Source organism: Spermophilus citellus, assembly GCF_964194105.1.
Source record: "Spermophilus citellus genome assembly, contig: SCAFFOLD_255, whole genome shotgun sequence".
In the NCBI taxonomy this organism is placed as follows: Eukaryota; Metazoa; Chordata; class Mammalia; order Rodentia; family Sciuridae; genus Spermophilus; species Spermophilus citellus.
In genome coordinates, this window is record NW_027672752.1 from 1 (window position 1) to 13,578 (window position 13,578).

Sequence of the window (13,578 nt, forward strand, 5' to 3'; positions counted from 1 at the left end):
CACCTCCTTCTCCTCCTCCTCCTCCTTAGCCTCCTTTTCCTGCTCTTCCATCTCCTTTTTCTTCTTCTCCTCCCTCTCCTCCTCCTCCTCCTCATCTCCCCTCTTCCTCCTCCTCCTCCTCCTCATCTCTCCTACATCTCCTCTTACTTTATCTCCTCCTCCTTTAATTCCTCCTCTTCTTCTTCCTCCTCCTCCTCCTCCTTCTTCTCTCCCCTACCACCTCCTCCTCCACATTCTCTTCCTCTTTCTCCTCCTCCTTTTTCTCATCCTCTTTTCTTTTCCATCCTTTTTCCCTCCTTCTCCTCCTCCTCCATCTCCTCCTCCTTCTCCTTCCTCTCCTCCTCCTCATCTCTCCTCTTTCTCCTCATCATCAACATCATCATCTCTCCACCTACTCCTCCTCCTTGTCTTTCTTTTTCATCTCCTTTCCTCCTCTTCTGTCTCCTCCTCCTCCTCCTCCATTTTCTTTTCCTCATTCTCCTCCTCCACCTCTGTCTCTTTCTCCTCCTCCTCTTCAGCATCATCCCCCCTCCTCCTCCATAATCTCCTTGCTCTGGGACCTCCGATGCAGACTCCTTTGGCTCCCTGTCTCTGTTCCTCCCCGTGGCTAGCCCCTCACCTCTGTAGATCCCATTGCACCTCCCCAGCTGCTGGTGTTCATCTGTGGCCTCCAGTAACCCTCCATGATTGGAGTCCTAATGGGTGATTGTGGAGTTCTTCAGATGGTTCTAATCAAGGCATGGAGGGCTTTAACTGTGGAGAAGGTGGGAAGGTGTCAGAGAGAGTGCCCACACGGGTCTCCGCTGGGGGCATGTGCTTCCCATTCTATGCACAAGCCATCTTGTACTGGACCATCACAGAAAGAGCCCCCTGCCAAGAGACCACAGGGACATGTGAGATCACGGTGCTGAGACTGTCGTGCCCAGGTCTGCTTAGCACTGTGTCACCTCGAAAACCAGGAGAGAATTGCAAAGAAATATCCAGGACGTTGTCAGCAGGCATGGTTTTTATGTGCAGTGCCGGTGGGGTCAAGTGCCCTAATAAAAGGGTGAGAGGGTGCCCCAGGGCGGGGTAAAGCAATGACAGATTCCAGCCCACATGGAAGGAACCACAACCAATAGCAGTAAAATTTATGATGGCCATTATCAGCAGAGCAGGGGACACCTGCATACCCAGCAGTATCTCCCTGCACCGTGGAGACCAGCAGTCCTTCCTACCCCTGAAGGCACAGAGGCCAATTCACGAGGGATGTGAGCTGCTGTCCTCCTTGGGGACATCTGCCTCTCACGTAGTTCAGATGTCAGGATATTCATGCAAGGACATATCACCTGACCTGCGAGGGCTTCCACGTCTCCAGGAAACCCTCGCAGATGGAAGAGTCTGCAAGTTCTTGCTTCTCTCTAGCGTGTCCCAAAGCCCTAAAAGCAGAGCCCTTTTCCTCCACGATGCCGAAAGCTAACGTTGTCTCTCTGCTTCCTGTAACCACTAAGGATGATGCTGAATGACAGCTTCTCACAAAACTGATTGCTAACGAAATGATTGGTTTTGTGCAAAATTAGACTATCACTGGGAAGAAATAAACAAACAAATGACACGAGTGGGGTGTACTCTCCCCCGTTCTTGATCTTGACTTACCTACAAACCACTCCATCTCCTCCAGGTTGTCTCTGTAAAAACCATGGCGGCTTCTCCTGAGGAAGGCTTTCAAGGTCACCAGAGGATTGTGGACGTGCAGCTGGGACACAAAGAGGAGAAAGGGCCTGTACTTGTTTGTGAAATTAGAAAACCACTGGAATTATGGACGGCAGATGATGGTGTCCACAGTGGACCTTGAATGTGCTGCGTCCATGACCTGGGTTCACCTGCTGGGATTTCACTGTGAGTGTTCCCCCAAAAAACTCATGAGTGAGACCATGCAAGAAAGTTCACAGGTAAAATGATTAGATTATGAGAGGTGTGACCTAGAAGTGGATTAATCCACTTGGATGAACTCACTGGGTGGTGACTGTAGCAGGTGGGGTGTGGCTGGAGGAGGGGATCCCTGGGCTGTGCCTTTGGGGTCTCTATCCTTTCCCTGCTGAGCAGAGCTCTCTCTGCCTCCTGGTGCCCTGTCCTGAGCTTCTCTCCTCCTCCAGACCCTTCTGCCATTTTGTTCTGCTCCCCTTGAGCCAGAGCCATGGAGTCAGTCGGCCAACCATAGACTGAACCTTGGAAACCATGAGCCCCAAATAAACTCTTCCTCCTCCAAATGTTCTTCTTGGGACTTTTGGTCACAGTGGCAATTTTGTCTGAGTAAAACAACATCCATGGTCAGTATAGTACAGGAAGATATTTTGAGAGGGAGGGACGGGACACCCCACCCACGCACCCTGTGTTACAGAACATTGCCATCATTATTATTTTATTATTAGGTGCTGCTAATTTCTGGCTTTCCCTAATTTATAAATTAAATATCTTCATAGGTATGTATGCATAGGGAAATAGCTATATATTGTAGTAAATGTATGAATATTTATTTATTACTTATATATAAATGGTTGGGTACTCTCTGGGGTTTCAGGCATTCCCTGGGCCTTGGAAGGAGTCCCTGATGCACGACCACTACTTGGATACTTTCCAGTGCAACCCAGTAACTCAAAGCAGAGATCCAAGTGTGGAAACCAATTCATATGAAGAGGTTGGGCCTTTCCTTTTTCTTCCTTTTTTTTAGCACCAGAGATGGAATCCAGGGGTGCTTCACCACTGAGTCACTTCCCCAGTCCTTTTGATATTTTATTTACAGATAGAGTCTCACTGAGTCTCTTATGGCCTCTCTCAGTTGCTGAGGCTAGCCTCCCACTTGCCATCCTCCTGCCTCAGCCCCCCCACCTGCTAGGATGACAGACGTGGGCAAAGTGACTCCATAAAGAAATCCTTCCGCAAATACACTGTGGAATACTATGTAGCGATGAAGAAGGATAGCTTCCTTTCATTTGTGAATGAAGTGTGAATTTGGACCTTTTCAATGCACCTGCTGCTATGGGACCCCAGGGTAGCTCACGGCTCAGAACCTGCCCCCCACCCCAGATCGTGAGGGTCCCCACCTTTGAATGTAGGCCGTGGCTTCCTGCAGCATCCGTCTGGTGGTGCTTCCCACATCAATGGGCTGCTTGGTGACCTGGTGGTTCCGCATGAGCACACAGTTTTCCAGAGTCACAGGAACCCACAGCTGGAGAACCACGTGGTGAAGACAAGGCTGGCCCTGCACCCGACTGCGGTCCAGGGATCCGAGAGGAGGCCACTGAGTTTGGCAGCCGTGAGCGTGAGGACGCCCAGAGCCAGGATGCGGGTGTAGTGGCTGAACCGGGCAGCCACTGTGACCCCCAGCTCTGGGGGCCTGTCAGGGTCGCAGTCGTTGATCAGGGTGAAGGGCAGTCCATAGAAGTAGTGGAAGTTGTGGTTCAGTGGGTGGTGGCAGTGGTCCCCGCGGGACGCGCAGCTCACGCCCTGGTGCCACTTTCCTGCAAGTGGGGGTGGGTGGTCAGCCACACCAAGGGCACACGCTGTTGCCTGGGACAAAGAACCCCGGGGCCATTTGGATGTGGTCAGGGGAAAGAAAACCTCCAAAGAGCAGATCCTGAATCAGCAGAGGCTATGAGTGACCTCAACCAAGACTTGCTTTTGGTTTGGGGTACCAGGGATTGAACTCAGGGCCACTCGACCCCCGAGCCCCATCCCCGGCCCTTTTTGTGTTTTATTTAGAGACAGAGTCTCGCTGAGTTACTTGGGGCCTTGCTAAACTGCTGAGGTGGGCCTCTAACTTGCGGTCCTCCTGCCTCAGCCTCCCAAGCTACTGGAATTACAGGTGGTGGAGCCAGGCTCTGAAGAGCTTTCTGATTCCTTGGGGCTGAAGAAGATAGACAGGTTCATAGAAGGAAAGAAGGCAAAATATATATCAAAGAACCCCAAACCTCTGCAATGAGAACTTCTGAACTGAAAACCATCTGAGAGGGCCGGAGTGGAACCAGATACCAACTCGGGAGGTGGAGAAGGATGAAAGTTTTTTTTTTCCTCCAGAGGAAATTGGTCCCTTGACAGTTGGATGGGAGGGGAATCAGGTGTTTGAATACCTACAAGGCTGGTGGTATAGCCTTGCTCCTTTGGGATTTTTGCAAAAGTGGTTTCGTTGGCAGGAAGCCCACCTAAGCCTGCGTTCCAATAGAGGACCAGGTACTCATCGTTGTCCATTCCTGCAGATCCCACAGCAGAGCAAGGTTCATGTTCCCTTTGCCAGGAACAGGTCTTAGCAAAGGGATTCTGGGCACCAGGGGACAGTGGGCAAGAATCTGGCTGTCAGCACTTGGGGAAGGTGGGGAGGTGGTGCTCTGGGTAGGGAGTGGGTGCAGATCAGAGAGGTTGTTAAATGTGCTATTGTGCACAGTATGACCCCACCACTGAGCATCATCTGCCCCAATGTCAGCTGCATAAGTTGGACACACCTTGCCTATCATGAGAACCAACTCAATCTATCTATCTATCTATCTATCTATCTATCTATCTATCTATCTATCTATCAATCATTACCTATCTTCCAGGTACCATTATGTTGCATCTATCCCCTTTCTATCCACACATCATTTATCTGTCACCTGTATGTGCATTATGCATCTGTCACCTTTATATACCTCTATCACCCATCATTAGCTATCACCTGTTCCTCTATTATCTATTGACAGGATTGCTATCAATTGAGCATCATTAATCCATCTTCCTTCATTGACAGTATCACCATCATCATCTATGGAGCATTGTATCTCACCTGTCAATGACTGTATTTCTGCTTCTCATCCACCAATGATGGTGGTCATCCCATCCCAGAAGGCTCCCTCCACACAGCCTACCAAGGGCACCTACCTGGCAATTTGATGAGACAAGAGCTGGTATGTGGAAAATACCAGAAGGAAAAGAACGTTTCTCTAGTACCAGACGTGCACAGACATTTGTGTTGAGTGTTTTTTCCCTGAGCAATTTTTTTCTCTGAGTATCAGCACGATTCACGCAGAATCTGCAGCGTGCTGTGTGTCCCAGATCAGCTAGGGATGATCTTGACCTCAGGAAGAGGTGTGTGGTTATCTGTGACTCCCATTTGATTAACCCAGGGGTACCTGACCCCTGAGCCCCATCTGTAGCCCTATTTTGCATTTTACCTAGAGACAGGGTCTCACTGAGTTGCTTAGGGCCTCCTTTTGGCCGAGGCTGGCTTTGAACTCGTGATTCTCCTGCCTCAGCCTCCCAACCGCTGGGATGACAGGCGTGCGCCACCGCGTCCGGCATTGTGCGTGGGTTTTAACACCCACGGGGCTAAGGGTCCTGAGGGGTGAGGGCATACGAGGTCCTGTTCGGAGCACACACTGCAGGAAGGTGACAGGAGGGCACATTAGCTTTCAATTTCCCAGTCTCTGCGGGATCACTACCCAGCTAGAGCGGCGATAGGGTCCAGGCTGCAGCCGGGAGCTGCTGTACAGGGTCCCCACAACACCCACCTGATCCGAGTGGCTCTGCTCGGGGTGCAGAACGGGGGGCCACCAGGTGCTGGGTGAGTCTCATGCCCTCCTCCACCAGCCGGTCGATATTGGGGGTCCTGAGAAAATCAGATGAATATCACTTGGGAAAGGGTTGGGAATGCTCTGGGCCTCAGACGAGGCCTGCATGGAACTTCCTGGGGCTGCGTGGCACCTGTCTTAGTGCGCCCACTTCTCTAAGTTTGCAAAGGACAGATGAGGCTCACCCTGGGCGGTTCCTCCTACAGCCCTCCCCCCACCTCAGCTGTTGCCAAAGCTACAAAGGGCACCCCAGATTTTGAATTTTGGCTTTGGCCTGGGGGGCTGGCACACAGACACCTTGCCCATTTCACTTTCTGGGGGGTGATGATGTTGCACAGTGAGTATAAACACGGGCTGTGAGAGAAGCTTTTGTCCAGCTGGGGAATGCCGTGGGTTCTGAGCCCAGGCAGTCTGGGCTCATCCAGGACCTTGGGTGGGTTCGGGGTATGAAATGCACATCTGCGTAGTGACATTCTCCTCTTAGGGTGGGTTATGGGAACCTCTTGTCACAATAACTCTGTGGTTATATCACAGGGCTTCTTAGAGGAAGATGGACCCCAACAAAATTACATTTTTGGCTTTTTCTTATTTTTTCGGGGGGGTATGCAACCCAGGGGGCTTGTGTGCCTTAAATATCCCACCAGCATCCACGAAGGGTGCACCCTGAGTTTCCTACCAGGATTCTCAGGTACAAAATTCAAAGAGAAGATGAAACACTTCACCTAAGAGCTTTTGCAGTCAGACGTGCAAAAATAGATTGAGAATCTCACTATAGATAGGCATCCCAAAGGCAGTGACCCAGCCCCTAGAGCTCACGGAATTCCCCATGGACTGTCAGATGACAGGTGCTAGTCTCTTCCCTTCTACCTTGGAGGAGGCTGCATCTGGTGGAAGCTAAGCTATAAAAGCTCAGACCTTGTTCTTCACGCACCTAAAGCTGACCACCTCAGTGGCCCCCCATAAGAAAAGTTTTGCTTCCCTGAGGACAACTGGAAAAGTGCAGAGACACTGGAGGTGTCCCACTTTGGGATGTGGTGCTATTGGTGAGCAGCAGGTGGAGACCAGAAATGTTGTTCAACATCCTACAAAGCACAGGATGGGCCCATCACAGAGTGATCTGGGCCAGTGTTCCAGTAGGACCAAGGTTAAAGAACCTTGTCAGTCCTTCCAGCCAGCCAGCCAGCCCACCACCCATGCACCCATCCAGCCAACTATCCATCTGCCCGTCCATCCATCCATTCATCCATCCACTCACCCACCCACCCATTCATCCACCATTCAACCATCCATCCATCCATTCATTCATTCACCCATTTACCCATTTGCCCATTCACCCACCCATCTGTCTGCCCATCCACCCACCCACCCTTCCATCGATCCACCCATCCACCCATCTACCAATTTGCCAACCACCCATCTGCCCACCCATCCATCCATCCACCCACCCATCCATCCAGGCAACCATCTATCCATCCATCCATCCATCTATCCATCAACCCACCCACCCATCCGTCCATCCATCCACTCATCCACCGATCTATCCATCCATCCACCCACCCACCTATCCACCCATCCACCCATTTACCCATCCATCCAGGCAACCATCTATCCATCCATCCAGGCAACCATCTATCCATCTACCCATCTATTCATCCATCTATCTACCTACCCATCCATCTATCCATCCACCATGGATGGATGGGCAGATAGACAAATGGATGATGCCTGGATGAAAACATGGACAGATGGGTGGGTGGAGGAATGGCTCATTCATAAATGGATACATAAATGATGGATTTGGGGTAAAATTCTAGTGATTTGCTAACTCTGAGAATAAAGGACTCAGAACAGAGTACAATTTTACAAGCCTGTGTGAAATCCTCTATACAGTTTAGCCAAAATAAGAAAATATCCCACACTCTCTAAGATCCTCTGGCCTCCAAAGACCCCCATTCAGACCTTTTCCTTGGCCCCATTTTTGGCCCTAGCTCCCCCCCACCCCACTAAGATATGCTTTTTGCCCTAGTCTCCAGTCATACTGGGGATCAGGGCTTCTGATGCAGCCAACCATCCATCCATATCTGTGAACACAGGATATGCCAGTATCTTTTGGAATCACTGCTTTCAAATCCTTTGGGTCTGAACCCAGTTGTGGCATTGCTGGGTCATATCATGATTCAATCTTAAGCTTTTGAGGGGCCACTATATTGTTCTGCAAAAGACCACCTGGAGCCCCAGGAGCTGGAGAGTCAGGAGGAGCCTCCCTGGAGCCCATGGAGGGAGCTCAGCCTGGGACTCTGGTCTCAGCTTCTGCCCTCCAGGGCTGGGGGAGGGGTGGTGGTTCCTGGATTACATTTAAGTCTCTGTGTTTTTGGTTATTTATTACAGCAGCCACAGAAAAACCCTTATAAACTCAGCAGGGCATCAAGTTGTTTGAGAGGGCTAAGACCCTATTTTTACTCTTGGAGAATAATCATTTTTGGTGCTGAATTCTGCAGCACTAAGAAATTTCATTTGCACTGGTCGATTTTAAGTGAATTATTCCACTAAACTGCACACAAGGCACAACCCCACGACCCAAACTACACTCTACCTCAGTGTAAGGTTCCCATAGCAACAAACATCCCAGATGCCCAGATCATCTGCCAAGATCAGCAGGATGTTTGGCTTGGAAGCGTTAGGTGGTTTCTGCTCACAGGTCTGCAGAAGCCAACATACAAGGAGCAAAAGCAGCACAGTCTCTGCAGAGGAAATAAATGTAGAGGATTTGGCATGCAAAGTTTACACCATGCATATGTAGATGTCAGGCTTCTGGTGAGGGCTTGAACTGAACTCCTATAATGCCAACTGAGCCCCAAGAGAATTATCCAGCTGTGGGAAACCTCTGGTTTTGCACGGAGTCCAACAGCCCAAAATAACCAGGGTGGAATCCCTACTGCTAATGGCCAATCAAGACTAATGCTGAGAGAGGCCCATTTTCTCCCTGCACCCAAACTGGAGATTCTCAGCAAGCAATCAGAAACTGAGCCCTCATAAGAAAGTTCCCTCCACTTTAACCCCATGCGAACAGCACAGAGGTCCCCTCTTTATCCTCTGGGGACACATTCCAAAAATCTCAGAGGATGTTGAAAGTTCAGCTAGTACCTAACCCTATATAGACTATATTTTTTCAGTATATATAGATGCCTGTCATAATGTATAATTTATAATCTAGGCATAGCAAAGGATTAACGGTGGCAAATGATAACAAAACAGTTGTAACAATGTGCTGTGACAAATGCCTGACTTACAAGTTTTTCACTTTCTGTTTTTTTCCTTGTTTATTTTTGGACATCGGGCAACTGAATCCTGGGAGATTTCTGAGTGCATTTGTGGTGACATTTGTCGCTACCAACACCCCAGGGTGACCCTGGAAACACCCTTTCTTGTTGTGCAAGTCATGGTCTCTTTGAATTTGTTTTGTCACTAAATGGGTCCTCTGGGTTAAGGTCATTTGAGCTCAACTCTCAGTAAAGCGGGGGCGAACGTGGGGTCCAGAGCCTGAGGCCTGCCACTTGGGGTCCTCAGCGGGTCAGGAGGTGGCTGATGGTTGGCAGGCGCCTTGGTCCACAGTGCGAGGTGCTCCAAGGCTGCGCCAAGCATCAGACAGGGCACTAGGAGGACCAGACCTGCAGGGACACTAGGATTTTAAACCACAGATGGGGGATTCAAAGCAACCCCAGAGACACAACAGCAGGCAGAGGAGAGAGTCCCTGAGCATCTGAACAGGGGGCCAGGCGCCCCACTGCCCTAGAGGCTACTAGGAGCTTCAATGGTGTCCTGGGCTCCACCTGCCCCAGGACCCAGAGGTACTCAGCTGTCCAAGATGTGCTGGGGGTGGGGCAACCGGGGAGGGCAGGCGGGCGGAGTCACAGTGGGAGGGGGTAGCCGGAGGGAAGGGGCGGGGGCTGCTATAGATCTGGTGCGCCCTGAAGGTGGGGGACTGGAGGATGATCCTACTGCTGGAGGGACAGGGACACCAGAAGGCACAGTGGGCGGACTGGAGGACCCAGAGCGGACTGGGGTGTCCTAGCGCTGGGAGGAGGACCCAGCTGTGGCAGCGGGGCGGGGATGGAGGAAAAGTCAAGGGTCTGCACCCTGTGGTTTTTAGTGAGCAGTGTGTGTGTGTGTGGGGGGGGTCATAAGGCCATGCACAGCTGCGCAGGGGCGGGATGGGGGAAAGTCAAGGGTCGACACCGGGGGAGGGTCATAAGGCCCTGCACAGGTGCGCTGGGGCGGGATGGGGGACTTGGGGGCCAGGAGCAGGGCGGGGCGTGTCCTAGAGTGGGGGGTGTGGGCGTGCTGGAGGTGGGCCAGGGACAGGCCTGATTATTGGGCACTGCGGAGCTGGGGCTGCGAGGGGGACGTGCCCAGGAGCTGGATGGGGCCTTCCTAGGGGGACAGGGTGGAGGGCGATGCAAGGGCGTGTTCTAAAGTGCGCAATGGACTGCAGGAGGCTGAGCAAGGGGCGTATCCTAGAGGGGGGATGTGCTGGGGGTGGGGCAAGGGGCGTGCCTCAGTGTGAGCTGCAACGCACAGCTGAGGCTGGAAGGGGACACTCCCAGGAGCCCACCAGGGCCTGTCTAGGGGGAGACTAGGCCTTAAGGTGGGGTGGTGAAAGGTGCCTGCCCTAGGATGGGGGGCTGGACATGCTGGAGGCGGGACAGGGGCGGGCCTTAGTGTTGGGCACTGCGGAGCTGCCCCTGGGTGGACATTTGGTCCCAGGAGCGATCTGGGGAGTGACTTAGGAGGGGAAGGGACAGCGCAGGGGTCCAGTGGCGGCCCTAGTGTTGGAGGGACCCTCAGTGCTGGGGGAAGGGGAGAGAGGCCCCGGGGGAGGGACAGCAGTGGCTTAGACTGTTCCTGGGGACTCCCCAGCAGCAGCAGGGAGGGGGCGCGGGGTGTGCGGGGGGGTGGGGGGGGGGAGAGAGGACACTCATGCAGGGCCCCAAGTCGGGACCAGGTGGTTTTAGGGAAGTGATAGGGCGAGACGGCCATATGGGGAGAGGACCGGACAGGAGGATCAGCTGGGGTCAAGACTGTGTTGGGGGTGGGACAGGATTGTGTCTTAGAGTGTGTGACAGGCCATGGCTGGGTGTGGGGACCAGGATGGGACACGAAGGGCTTCGAGTTTATTGGGGAGAACTCGGGCTTCGGCCTGCATGTCTTAAAAAATGAGTGTGGAGGGTGTCACAGCCTTGTCAGGGTGGGGCAGGGGACTTGCCTTATAGAGATTGTAGGACTTGGCCCTGGGGAGGAGTCCCGGCTCCGAATGGGAGGGGCAGAGCGGGTCTTAGTGGGGGGAAACTCCAGCGCATCTGTGCCGACCTAATGTGGGGGACACAGGCCATGAGGGGGCAGGGAGCAGGTCTTGGAGGGGTTCGGAGACCGGAGAGTGGGGAGTCGAGTCTCCAAGGCATTGAGGTGAGGCGTGTCACCCCGCTCGATCCTGGAGCGGCCCCGCAGGCGTTTCAGGCACAGTTTCTGCGTCTCAACCCAGGCCCCCTCTCCTGCTCGGGGGGGGCCCCCACCTCCCTCTGCCCCCACCCCAGCGCTGCTCTCTGGGCCCCCGCAGAGAATGAGCCTGGGACTGGGTTTCGGTGACTCACCATTTCCTAGCACCTCAGCTTCCTTTCCAGGGTCTCTCGCTCTTCCCCTCCCCAGGCCTGAGTGGCTGCGAGTCCTGGGATCCCGAGCACCTGACGGGTGGCCGAGGCGCGTCCCCTGGGCCTGCGAGTGCACCTCTGCGTGGATTCCATGGCTGCGCACTGGCGCCAGGGAAGTACCTTGACCCCAGATCTGGGCGCCATCCTGCCAGGGCTGGTGTCTCTGCCCACCAGGCTGCTTGGTGTGCTCCTGGACCCTGGTGGCTCACTTAATCCGATTAACCTTCCAACTCTGGGCCTAGGGAGTGGCTCCTGGAAACAAGTTCTCCCAGGTCCCCACCACCAGTGAAGCTGGGGCTTCTGCATCTGCTTAATCTGGATGGGGCACAAGCAGGGTGACTCCCAAGGCAGCCAAGGCAGTTTAGGGAACATTTATTTTTATTCCTTCCAAGGGTCTTGGGACAGCCCCACCCCTCTCATAGAATTGGTGCGAATTCAGCTCCACCAGGCTCCGCATTGGGAATCTCTAGGGTGCTGGACTCTTTCTCCTTTGTGCACGCAGGGCCTGGGTTGAAGCCAGAATTAAACCGGCAGGGAAATGGAGTGAGAACAATTTTGATGAGTCTGGCAAGTTGGAGACTGTTCCCTGAGAGATTGAAATGTCAGTTCCTTCAGAACCCTTCCTCCACCCTTGAGCCAATCTGCTGTTAAAATAGCATGTCCCAGGAATTGCCCCTCCCTACAGGGAGCTACAAGGTTTTTGATTAATGTGTCCTTGGCTGCTCCATCCTGTCCTTCCCCCTTCAGCTCTTCTGGTTCCCACCTTTTGACCAGCTCGGGAGCATCCTGTGCCTAGTCATGTTTGCAGGAAGGAGAAAGAGAAGGGGAAGAGGACTGGAGACCCAAGGAAGCCTAGGACATATAAAAAGGGCAGAACACTTTGCTTCTTGGGATACCAGGAAACCAGCCTTGGCCTCTTCTCCCTTCCAGAAGTCTGTGTTCCCCTTTTTAAAATAAACCCTGCTTTATATGCTTGCTTAGGTGTGCTTCTCTAATGTTCAAACTTCAACATGTGGGAAAGCAGAACTCCTCACCAGTAACCATGGTATCATATTTGGAGGTCCTACGGAGCTCTTAATGCTTAAGTGCAGTTAGTGCAGCTGCCACTCTTCAAGACTGGGGTGAAGGGCTTCCCTGCCTAGGCAGCTATCAATCACCTGTTCAGTACAGAGCAGGCATGTTGCGTTCTGCTGAAGCTACTTCCCAGTTCTTTTTTTTTTTTTAAATTAAATTTCTCATTTTTTTCCTGGGGTTTTTCACAATCAGGAATTGGTGAAGGGGTTCCTGTAATCTGCTGTTTGACAGGGTCACAGTGTGGGAGATGCTGTGGCAGGGCCACACCATCTGGAATCTGAAACCATGGGGAATGTTAAGTGTTTTTTTATGATCCTCATGATATAGAGAACAGGGCATCTATCAATAAATAATAAAAGTATGTGTTCCCTGAGAATGCAGGAAATTTTCCAGAATGAGACCAAGGACACAATTGAGACAGGCCCCAAGATGTGTTTCAATATCTCTCAGGAGACAAAAAATAGTGTTATTCCTTAAGAAATTCACAGGAAAAAGATTACCAATCAAAGTTCCCAAGAAAAGCCTAATACACAAGAAATGTTTATCCCAGGGTTAACAATGTACACTAATGTTCCCCTCCCTTCTAAAGCCACAACCTGTGCAATAGCCTAGTTACAGAAAAGCAATAGTTGTGCCAACTGTACAAGGACCACCCTATGTAACTTGCTTAATTAAAGGGAGATTATAGTATTCCCCTGGAAGACAAGAAGCTAATAAAAATACATTCCCCCCATTAACACACCCTCCTCTGCCTCACACAGGAATTCATGACGGAAGTGGAAAACACATAGTTAATATTAATGGCAAATGGGTTGAGGTGCAGAACCTGCCCTTTAGTTAAAAGATTAAAAAGACACAAGATGTGATCTGCTTTGACCAAGGATCAAGGAAACTTTAAGAAAACAGTTAAATAAGTCATATGAAAAAAAGGAAATTACTTTGGAAATTAAAAATAGAATAATGTACAATTAATATAGATATATTTTAGAGTCACTTTGGAATAATAGGCTTTCACTATTTTAAGTGTGTTTTACTGTCACTTTAGATTAAAAGTAAGAAAGCTTACTAATAATTATAGGTGTGCTTTAAAGTTAAAGGTTAATGAAATAATTTATATGTATGATTTAAAGTTAAAAGTTAATAATAGAACAGGAGACATGTAGTCGAGTTGTGCAGTATAGTGTTATGGGCCAGGTTATATGGGCAATGACCAAGCA

At 51.3% G+C, this 13,578-nt stretch overlaps 1 pseudogene across 1 annotated transcript; it reads right to left on the reverse strand.

The window, feature by feature from the left end:
• Positions 1 to 619: 619 nt before the first annotated feature.
• On the reverse strand, positions 620 to 11,431 carry LOC308640651 (arylsulfatase D-like; annotated as a pseudogene). The gene is made up of 7 exons: positions 11,321 to 11,431; positions 8,176 to 8,321; positions 5,503 to 5,620; positions 4,110 to 4,229; positions 3,084 to 3,500; positions 1,636 to 1,772; positions 620 to 753 (listed from the first exon to the last, which is right to left on the reverse strand). The product of its transcript is annotated as an arylsulfatase D-like (transcript).
• Positions 11,432 to 13,578: the final 2,147 nt, after the last annotated feature.